At 39.3% G+C, this 10,669-nt stretch overlaps 1 pseudogene; it reads right to left on the bottom strand.

The window, feature by feature from the left end:
- Window positions 1-494: 494 nt before the first annotated feature.
- Window positions 495-10,669, bottom strand: part of LOC133771084 (ras and EF-hand domain-containing protein-like) — a 47,674-nt pseudogene continuing 37,499 nt past the window's right edge.

Raw genomic sequence — 10,669 nt, 5'->3', positions numbered from 1 at the left:
AGGGAGTGGGAAAGGGGGAGCGTTGTGGGTGGGAGGGAAGTTTTGGGAGGGGGAAGCCATTGTAACCCATAAGCTGTACTTTGAAAATTTATATTCATTAAATAAAAGTTTAATAAAAAACATTATAGGTGAGCATTGTCCTAGGTTATGTCAATGTCAGCTATCACATGAATCTGATTAGTCCACTGAGTTTCTTCTAAAGCTTTGATCTGAGCATGTGATTTTTTTGAACTGCATTCAAACACATACCCATGATATTTCAAGGCTCCATACGGACAGGAAAAGTCTATTTAACCAGAAGATCCAAATCACTCATTGAGATACAGAAAGGAGTCAAGGTTACAGAGAGACCTAAGAGCATGGTTATGATTTCCCAGGCTATAACCCTCTGAAGGACTGTGTCGGGAGAATGCACTACTCAGCAAAGAACCAAACAAGTCACACAGATTTAGTAAGCTGGAATGAAGACATCACAGGCCAAAGCCATTTGGTCTTTAACCACTGCAACAATTCTTCATCTGGGCCAACTTTTTGGACCTGGTCCCACTCGGGTTGGCGATGGATTTGCTGTCCTCCTCCTCAGTTCTTTTTTTCACTTCCCTGGAGACAGGAAGAGAAGGTGAGAAGAATAGAGAGAAAAGATAAACCAACCTAAGCCACAAGCAGTTCTGAAGAAATAAAACTGAATGTAGTTTAGTTGAGTGCAGACATGAGCCATCAGACACTGATCTGAATACTTTATAGGTGTTGATTGACTTAACCCTCACTAGAACCATATGGATTTATTGTGCCTCATTTTGTTTTTTTTTTTAACTTTTATTTAATGAATATAAATTTCCAGTGTACAGCTTATGGATTACAATGGCTTCCCCCTCCCATAACTTCCCTCCCACCCGCAACCCTCCCCTCTCCTGCTCCCTCTCCCCTTCCATTTGCATCAAGATTCATTTTCAATTCTATTTATATACAGAAGATCAATTTAGTATAAAGATTTCAACAGTTTGCACCCACATAGCAAAACAAAGTGAAACATACTGTTTGAGTACTAGTTATAGCATTAAATCACAATGTACAGCACATTAAGGACAGAGATCCCACATGAGGAGCAACTGCACAGTGGCTCCTGTTGTTGACCCAACAAATTGACACTCTAGTTTATGGCGCCAGTAACCATCCTAGGCTGTCGTCATGAGTTGCCAAGGCTATGGAAGCCTTCCAAGTTTACTGACTCTGATCATATTTAGACAAGGTCATAAAAGACAGAGTGAGGATAGTAACCAATGATCCTAAGAGTGGCATTTACCAGGTCTGAACAATTATACAGCATTAAGTGGGGAAGAGGACCATCAGTACACACATCACCGCTGTGCCTCATTTTGTATGTGGGGACATAAAAGCAAAAGAAGTTAAGAAGTTTCCCTTAGTGGAACTTAAACCATGCAGGCTGCTTGTAGTCCCTGTTTTCTTCTGAGCACCAGTCCCACTACAAACACAGACATAGACACACACACACTCACACATACTCACACGCCCTAATGTTCTCTCCTGAGGCAACAGGCTGCATTGTTTAATAGTTTAGTTCATTGTTTAACATGTGGGACTCTGAATTCCATCCCCCAGTGATGCTCACTGCCCTTAACAAGAGCTATGATGATTTTAAAACCATTCTTATTTATTTTATGTATATATATATATATATATATATGTGTGTGTGTGTGTGTGTGTGTGTGTGTGCTTTATTTTATTTTAGGAATACAAACGTCATGCATTTAATGTATTTATACTTGGAAACATAGCGATTCCTCCCTGCCACTTCCTTCTCACCCATACTCTCTCTTCCTTTCTCATTCTTATTTCTTACAAAGATCTGTTTTCAGTTAATTTTATGCTCATAAGATTAACCCTACACTAACTAGAGAATTCACAGAATAATATGTATGAAGAAAAAAGAACAAAAACAAGCAAACAAGAAAAGCATTGTTCCTTAACAGTCAGGACACGAGCCATTCAAAATCATCGTATCTCTAGGTGTCAGTTTCACCTGTGGATTACCTTTTAGGTACTTTATTAGTTACCACAGATAAGAAAGACCATATGGTATTTGTCTTTTTGTGACTGGCTTATTTCACTAAATATAATGGTTTCCAATTGCATCCATTTTGTTGCATATGACAGGATTTCTTTTTTTACTGCTGTGTAGTACTCCATAGTGTGTATGTACCATAATTTTTTTATCCAGTCTTCAGTTTATGGACATCTCATCAGTTCCATAAATTAGCTACTATAAATTGAGCTGATAATACTAACTGATAGAATCATAAAGGGAAAAAACGATCCAACATGGGAAGCGGGATACACAGCAGACTCATAGAATGGCAGATGTCCTAAATAGCACTCTGGCCTAAGAATCAGCCCATAAGGCATTCGGATCTGGCTCAAGATCCCATGAGAATATTTTAGGCATGGAAAGCCAAGACACTCTGGGAAAAAAAAAAAGAAGACCTAAATGAAAGATATCTGCGAGTGAGATCCCAGTACAAAGAACGGGGCCATCAAAGATGGAGGTACCTTTCTCTGAAGGGAGGAGAGAACTTCCAATTTGACTATGACCCTGTCAGAATAAGATCAAAGTCGGGGAACCCTAAAAGCTTCCATAGCCTTGGCAATTCATGACTAGAGCCTAGGGAAATTACTGACACCATAAACAAGAGTGTCAAATTGTTATGTCAGCAACAGGAGTCACTGTGTACTTATGTCTCATGTGGGATCTGTCCTTAATGTGTTGTCCAATGTGAAGTGATGCTCTAACTAGTACTAAAACAGTAGTTTTACAGTTTGTGTGTCTGTGTGGGTGCAAACTGATGAAATCTTTATTTAGCATATACTGAATCGATCTTCTATATATAAAGATAATTGAAAATGAAAAAAAAACCTGGTGTTAAATTGGAAATTGCATAGAAAATTAATTAATTTTTAAAATAATATCATGTAGGAGTTGTGTCTTTAATTTGCTGTACTCTGTTATTTAATGCTATAACTAGTACTCCAACAGTATTTTTTCACTTTGTGTTGCTATGTGGGGGCAAACTGTTGAAATCTTTACTTAATATATACTAAACTGAACTTCTGTATATAAAGAGAATTGAAAATGAATCTTGATGTGAATGGAAGGGGAGAGGGAGCGGGAAAGGGGAGGGTTGCGGGTGGGAGGGAAGTTATGGGGGGGTGGGAGCCATTGTAATCCATAAGCTGTACTTTGGAAATTTATATTCATTAAATAAAAGTTAAAAAAAAGTTGAGCTGAAATGAACATGGGGGTACAGATCACTCCTTCATATGCTGATCTAATTTCCATTGGATAAATTCCCAGGAGTTGTATGGCTGAGTCAAATTCAGCTTTCTGAGGTATCTCCACTGTTTTTCACACTGGTTGCACCAGTTTACATTCCCACCAACAGTGGATTAGGGCATCCTTTTCCCCACATTCTCACCAGCATGTGTTGCTTGTTGATTTCTGTATGAGAACCATTCTAACTGGGGTGAGGTGAAACCTCATTGTGGTTTTGATCTGCGTTTCCCTGATGGCTAGTGATCCTGATCATTTTTTCATATGTGTGTTGATTTTCCTTTCTTGAAAAATGTCTATTCAGGTCCTTTGCCCATTTTTTAACTGGATTGTTTGATTTGTAGTTGTTGAGTTTTTTAAATAGATTTTTATAGATTCTGGAAATTAATCTTTTATCAGTTGCATAGTTTGCAAATATTTTCTTCCATTCTGTTGGCTGCCTCTTCACTTTGCTGAATGTTTCTTTTGCTGCACAGAAGCTTCTCAGTTTGATGTAATCCCATTTGTTAATTTTGGCTTTGATTGCCGGTGCTTCTGGGGTCTTTTCCAATAAGTCTTTCCATATGTCAATGTCTTTTAGGGTTTCCCCAATGTTCTCTAGTAGTCTGATCGTGTCACATCATAGATTTAGGCCTCTGATCAACATTGAGTGGATTTTTGTGTAAGGTGTGAGGTAGGAGTCTTGTTTCATATTTCTGCATGCAGAGATCCAGTTTTCCTAGCACCACTTGTTGAAGAGAATGTCATGGCTCCAGGGATTGATTTTTGCTCCTGTGCCAAAGATAAGCTGGTTGTAGATGTTTGGATTGATTTCTGGAGTTTCTATTCTGTTCCAGTGGTCTATACGTCTGGTTTTGTATCAGAACCAGGCTCTTTTGATTATAATTGCCCTGTAGTATGTCTTGAGATCTGGTGTTGTGATGCTTTCAGCTTTGTGTTTGTTGTTTAAGATTGCTTTAGCTATTTGGGGTCTCTTTTGTTTCCATATGAATTTTAGCATCATTTATTCTAGATCTGTGAACTATCATTGGCATTTTGATTGGGATCACATTGAATCTATAAATTGCTTTTGGTAGTATGGAAATTTGATGATATTGATTCTTCCAATCCATAAACATGGAAGATTTTTCCACTTTTTATGTCTTCTATTTCTTTCTTTAATGTTTTACAATTATCATCATAGAGATCTTCAATATCCTTGGTTAAATTTATTCCAAGGTATTTAAATTTTTGTGTAGCTATTGTGCATGGGATTGATCTTAGAAGTTCTTTCTCAACTGGTACATTGCCTGTGTTTACAAAGGCTATTGATTTTTGTGTGTTGATTTTATATCCTGCTACTTTACCAAACTCTTTTATGAGTTCCAATATCTCTTTGTGGAGTCTTTTAAGCATGTCATCAGAAAATAGGGAGAGTTTGACTTCCTCCTTCCCAATTTGTATCCCTTTGATTTCTTTTTCTTGTCTAATGGCTCTGGCTAAAACTTCCAAGACTACATTAAATAGCAATGGTGAGAGTGGGCATCATTGTCTGGTTCCGGATATTAATGGGAATGCCTCCAATTTTTACACATTCAGTAGGATGCTAGCTGTTGGTCTGTCATAAATTGCCTTTTTTATGTTGAGGAACATTTCTTTTATACCCAGTTTGCTTAAGGTTTTCATCATGAAAGGATGTTGTATTTTATCAAATGCTTTCTCTATGTATATTGAGATAATCATAGGTTTTTGTTCTTCAATTTGTTACTATGATGTATCACATTTATTGATTTTCAGATGTTCAACCATCCCTGCATACCAGGGATAAATCCCACGTGATCCAGGTGAATGATCTTTCTGTTGTATTATTGAATTCAGCTGGCTATTATTTTGTTGAGGATTTTTGCATCTATGTTCATCAGAGGCACTGGTCTATAATTCTCTTTTTTCTGTTGTTTCTTTTTCTGGTTTAGGAATTAAGGTAATGCTGGGTTCCTGGAAGGAGTTTGGGAGGATATCCTCCCTTTCAATTATTTTGAATAGCTTGAGAAGAATTGGAGTTAGGTCTTCTTTAAATGTCTGGTAGAATTCAGCAATGAAACCACCAGGACCTAGGCTTTGTTGGGAGAGTTTTTATTATGGATTTAATCTCCATCTTGGCTATTGGTCTGTTTAGGTGTTCTATGTCTTCATGACTCAATTTTGGTAGAATGAATGTGTCCAGAAATCTATCCATTTCTTTGAGTTTTCTCAATTTGTTGGCATACAAGTTGTATTACTCTGTAGTAATTGGTGATGACTCTTTTTATTTTTGTGATATTTGTTTTTACATCTCCTTTTTTATCTCTAATTTTATTAAAATGGGTCTTCTCCCTCTTTTTCTTGGTTAGTTGGGCTAATGGTGTGTCAATTTTGTTTATTTTTTCAAAAAGTTAGCTCTTCATTTTGTTGATATTTTGTAATTTTTTGGTTTCAGTTTGATTTATTTATTCTTTAATTTTAATTATTTCTTTCCTCCTATGCATTTGGGATTTGTTTTTTTTCTAGGTCCCTGAGATACACTGATATCTCATTTATTTGGTGACTTTCCAGTTTCTTGAGGTAGGCACCAATTGCTATAAACTTCTGTCTTAATAATGCTTTTGTTGTATCCTATAAGTTTTGATATGATATGGTGTCATCTTCGCTCATTTCCAGGAATTTTTTTATTTTTCTATTCATTTCTTCTATGCCCCACTATATATTTAGGAGCTTGTTGTTCAGTATCCATGAGTTTACATGTGCTCTAGAGATTCCCAAGTTGCTGATTTCAAGCTTCAATCTATTGTAATCACAGAAGTCGCATAGTATGATTTTGATCTTTTTGAATTTGTGGAGAAACGCTTTATGGCCTCGTATATGGTCTATCCTAGAGAAATTTTCTTGTGCTGCTAAAAGGAATGTGAATGAACATGTTTAATAAAGATTTTATTTATTTGAAAGGCAGTTAGAGAGGCAGACAGGTGTGCACGCATGCACACACACACACAGAGTCAGGGGTAGGGAGAGAGATAGAGACAGAGATCTTCCATCTGTTTTTAACCCTCAAATGGCAATGCCAGCCAGGGCTGAGCCAGGCTGAAGGCAGGATCCTGGAACTCCATCCAGGTCTCCCACATATATGCAGGGGCCCAAATACTTTGGCCATCTTTTGCTGCTTTCCTAGGTGCATTAGCAGGAAATGGATCAGAAGTGGAACAGTAGGATATGAACCCATATGGGATGCTGGCAACACAAGTGGTAGCTTAATTTGCTATTCCTTGGTGCCAGCCCCTAGAATTAATTTCTAAGGCAATCCTGACACAATAAAATCTTTTATGAAACCTCCAGGGAAGAGTCCTTCCAAGTGTAGCCTCTGAGGATGTTTGTGAAATGTGAAGATATAGATTCCCACCTTAGACAAGCTGAACGATCACCTTAGTGTGTGAGATGAGTGTTGTGCCACATCCCAAGATGGTCCAAAATAACCCTACTCTTCTTTGTAAGGGTCTGGCATTCCTTCATCAGAGAAGAAGCTTTGCCCTCCTCTGCCTTTGGTCATGGACAGCTCTCTGCCTACTTAGAACATTAGATTCTGCAAGAAATCATGCTCCGGAAATCCCATGCCCAGGCATCAGCATGTCTGGCCATTTCAATCTCCTTCCCTTGGCACCTTGGGCTACCATTTAAGAAATACAGACTCCTCAATGGACTAAGGCCACAGAATGGTAGTGGGGAATGAGATGCCTCATGGAGAAAAGCCACAGGGAGAAAAGGAGGAGTACCTGGAGGAAGACATCCAGTCCAAGTGATAGTCTCTGTGACCATCTGACCAAATATGTGTGACACACCCCTTGCAAGAACAGTTGAAGAAACTTCCAGTCAACAACTAGCAAACTCTGATCATTGGAAGAGATTTTAAAATGTTGTTTTAGGCATCTAAGTTTAGGGATGGTTTATTATGGGAGCAGATAACTAGAACTGCTGGGAACCTACATATTTATGGTAGAACAATTCTGTTTAACAGAAATACAAAATGATTTTAAATATGTCACTTTAAATTGTTCAGTAGCCACACCAAACAAATGTGAAAATGACAGGTGAGTTAATTTTATTACTATATTATTAATATTTCAAACCCAGTATAGCAAAAACATTATCACTTAAGGATGTAATCAATAAATTATTTTAATGAGTTTATGTACTGTGTTCAAAACCCAGTATATATTGAATAGGTTTAGCACAAGACAATTTGGACTAGCCACATTTTTTTTTGATAGGTAGAGTTATGCAGAGAGAGATTCAGAGAGAAAGGTCTTCCTTCCATTGGTTCACTCCCCAAATTTCACTAGGGCCGGCACTGCGCTGATCTGAAGCCAGGAGCCAGGTACTTCTTCCTGGTCTCCCATGAGGGTGCCGAGGCCCAAGAACTTGGGCCATCCTCCACTGCCTTCCCGGGCCACAGCAGATAGCTGGATTGGAAGAGGAGCAACCAGGACTAGAACCCGGCACCCATATGGGATGCCGGCACTGCAGGCAGATGATTAACCAAGTAAGCCACGGCACCGGCCCTGGACTAGCCACATTTCAAGAGTATAGTGGCTATAAAATTGGCCAGTGCAGCGTCAGAAATTTCTAATGTGTCCTCACTTTTGAAAGCCACTGTCTTGTGAGTCAGAATTTTCTGATTTAAGACAGGTTGGGTCTTACTTCTTCACATAGCAGATGAAGAAACAAAAATCAGGAGAAAAAAAAAAGAGGAAACACAATTCAACTTAGACCCAGCTCGGACTGCAGTCCTGCAGAACTGTCACCCAATGAATGTGTATTGTTTCAGCCACTGCATCTGTGGGAATATGTTACAGTGATAGGAGAAAATTAATACAACTCAAATACAAACTCTCAGCAGTTTTGTCATCCAACAAATGCCCAATTTCTGCCAGTCTCTGCAGCCCTCCGCTAGTAAGCTTTAAGGGAGACAGATGTGTACACATTGGAAAGTCCTTGAGAGAGCTGCTAACACACATGTGCAGTGTGTTCCAGGCTTCAGGAAGCTTCATGCAGCCTTTGACATTAAGGGGACCTCTTGAAACAACAAAAATTCACCTTTAGTTAAATGAGAGAAGGAGATTCCAGGTGCAGTAACTTACGACTGTAAAGGAAAAGGCATCAAACAGTTTCGCCATGATCGGACACAGAGTTTGCTGTGTCTACAGATTATCCTTCACTTGGGGAAAAAGATAATAGATTCGAGCAGGAGGGTCTGTGCGGTTGGGCTAGGAAGGATCATCAACCACATGCTAGGGAGCATGGACTTTATTTTTTTAATTTGACAGGTAGAGTTAAAGACAGTGAGAGGGAGAGACAGAAAGAAAGGTCTTCCTTCCGTTGGTTCACTCCCCTAATGACCTCTATGGCTGGCGCTGCGCCGATCCAAAGCCAGGAGCCAGGTGCTTCCTCCCGGTTTCCCATGCAAGTGCAGGGACCCAGGCACTTGGGCCATCCTCCGCTGCCCTCCTGGACCACAGCAGAGAGCTGGACTGGAAGAGGAGCAACCAGGACAGAATCCGGTGCCCCAACCGGGACTAGAACCTGGGGTACCGGCGCCACAGGAGGAGGATTAGCCAAGTGAGCCATGGCATCGGCCGAGCATGGACTTTATGTCATATGCAGGACACCAGTCCAGGATTGTAAGTAGGCAGGTAAATATTCATTGGATTTTTATTTAGAAAGATCACCCTGATTATAGGGTGGAAGTGAATGATAGTGGAGAAACTGAGGCAGAAACTCTTGCACTAACCCAGGCAGAACATTTTGATGCCTGCCCCAAAGCAAAGAGTGTGTGAGAGCAAGAGAGAAATGCATGGATTTGAGAGAAACAGAGAGGTCACTGATTCAGCAGGGCCCCTGCAGAGCGCAGTGGAAGTGGGGACTGAGGAAAGGAATCAAGACTGATCCTAGGTGACTGATTTTTTAATCACAATTATGGTAGATTCCCGAGAAAGGGAATACAGAATGATGAACAATTTCCAAAGAACAGTAGCACATTCGGATTTAGAAATGATGTCATGGTGTGTGTGTAGTTTCTATGTCTTATGATATTTTAAAAAGAAGTGGGGTTAAAAAAATACAGAAACTGAAAATCACCAGGTAGAAATGGTTCCAGAAGCCGTAAGCAGGGAAGACAACAGGCAGAAAGAGAGAGCAAAGAGGAAGAGAGTGCAGACTGGAATCCTGAGATCACCAACATTCCAGTGGCCAGCAGTGAAGACTTCCAAGTTCACCAGTTACCAGCTGGGTCACTTGGAGTAAGATGACTAAGCATTCTAATACCCAATACTCCTACCTAAAAATGCATACAATAATTGTACTCTTCTCACACAACAACCTGCTTCTCTCCCTTCAGGGAGGTGCAATGGCCTCTATCAGCCACATATCACGTGGTGGCCTGGTAATAGAAAAGAGTACCTCTAAAAGGTCACAGGAACATTGAAATAAAAGATAATGTGCATTTTCTGTAAGCTTTTTGAAGATCATGCATATTTTCATTTTTCCCCACTAATGTTCATACTCAATGCCTGTCTTTTATTTCCTCGCTATTTCTACTGCATGTAGCATGGGGCTATCAATATGTTAAGTACTGGTAATAATACAGACATTAATAAACCTGAAAGCAAGTATTAGGGAGGAAAAAGACATAACCTAACTTTCATCAGGCCTTTAGTTTCTTTAATCAACCAAAAAATGCAGGCATGTATCACTTTAAGGAAATCAGAAAGATCGAACTCCAAACACTTAAAGTAGGTTTATGATTGGGAAAAATGAAGTGACCTCACCAAAAATTATAAAATTGCAAAAATGCTTACAATGGTGCTTTAGATTACCCAGTCTTATACAGAGATTTACACACAACAAGGTCAGTTCTTGTACTACTGATACAGCAGCCTAAGTATTTGTGTTTTTCTCTAATATCAGGCCATTGATGAATTAAATGCCTGTTGAATTGAGCTTACTACAAAAGGGTTAAAGCCTGCAGTCCTGGTGACAGCAAACTCCCATACTGATGGCACAATGGTTAGGAAAGAGAGCCTGTCAGCACAGTAAGGAAGTGGCATTTCTAAGATAAGCATTTCCTGGGATTGAAAGGTTTTCCAATAAATGGCTGAGTCATTTAGTCTGTTAATCTAACACTTATGTCCTCCCTTCAACAATGAATTCTTTTTCAGACAAGGCAAATCTAAGTATCCTTCTAGCTTAAGTTTGCTGACATTACGTGGCATAGAAAGAACTAAAATTTTAATTGAGGACTTACAAGGTTTACATTTA

Source organism: Lepus europaeus, chromosome 12 (genome assembly GCF_033115175.1).
Source record: "Lepus europaeus isolate LE1 chromosome 12, mLepTim1.pri, whole genome shotgun sequence".
NCBI classification, from domain to species: domain Eukaryota; kingdom Metazoa; phylum Chordata; class Mammalia; order Lagomorpha; family Leporidae; genus Lepus; species Lepus europaeus.
The sequence above is the reverse complement of the archived record's forward strand: the minus strand, read 5'-3'. Positions and strand labels throughout refer to the sequence as shown.